Below are 380 nucleotides of genomic sequence, written 5' to 3' on the forward strand. Positions count from 1 at the left end.
TTGATACAATTTTTACCTTTCATCTCAGCTTTCTTCTATTAATCTCTTACGTTTAAAGACTAAACTTATGGAATATCTGCCCCCCACAACACTGATGCCACCATATTGGCTATTTAAGGCCAACCAGGACTTGTTTATGGAATTAGAGTGGTAGTTCAGCAGCTAACCTTCCTTCTTATTATTGGATAGAACTACAAATTTTTAGACCATTCATAGTCTCTTTTTTTTTATTAATATATCCAAATGCTCTTCTATTATTTATATATATATATATATACTAGAGAAGTTTAAGACCAGTACGTGGCGTTGTTATACCTGAGAATGATCTTAAAAGATCGGGTCACAGGTTTCCAGCCTATATACTGATTTTATGAAAACAG

Source organism: Populus euphratica, unplaced genomic scaffold, assembly GCF_000495115.2.
Source record: "Populus euphratica unplaced genomic scaffold, PopEup_1.0 scaffold914.1, whole genome shotgun sequence".
NCBI lineage: Eukaryota > Viridiplantae > Streptophyta > Magnoliopsida > Malpighiales > Salicaceae > Populus > Populus euphratica.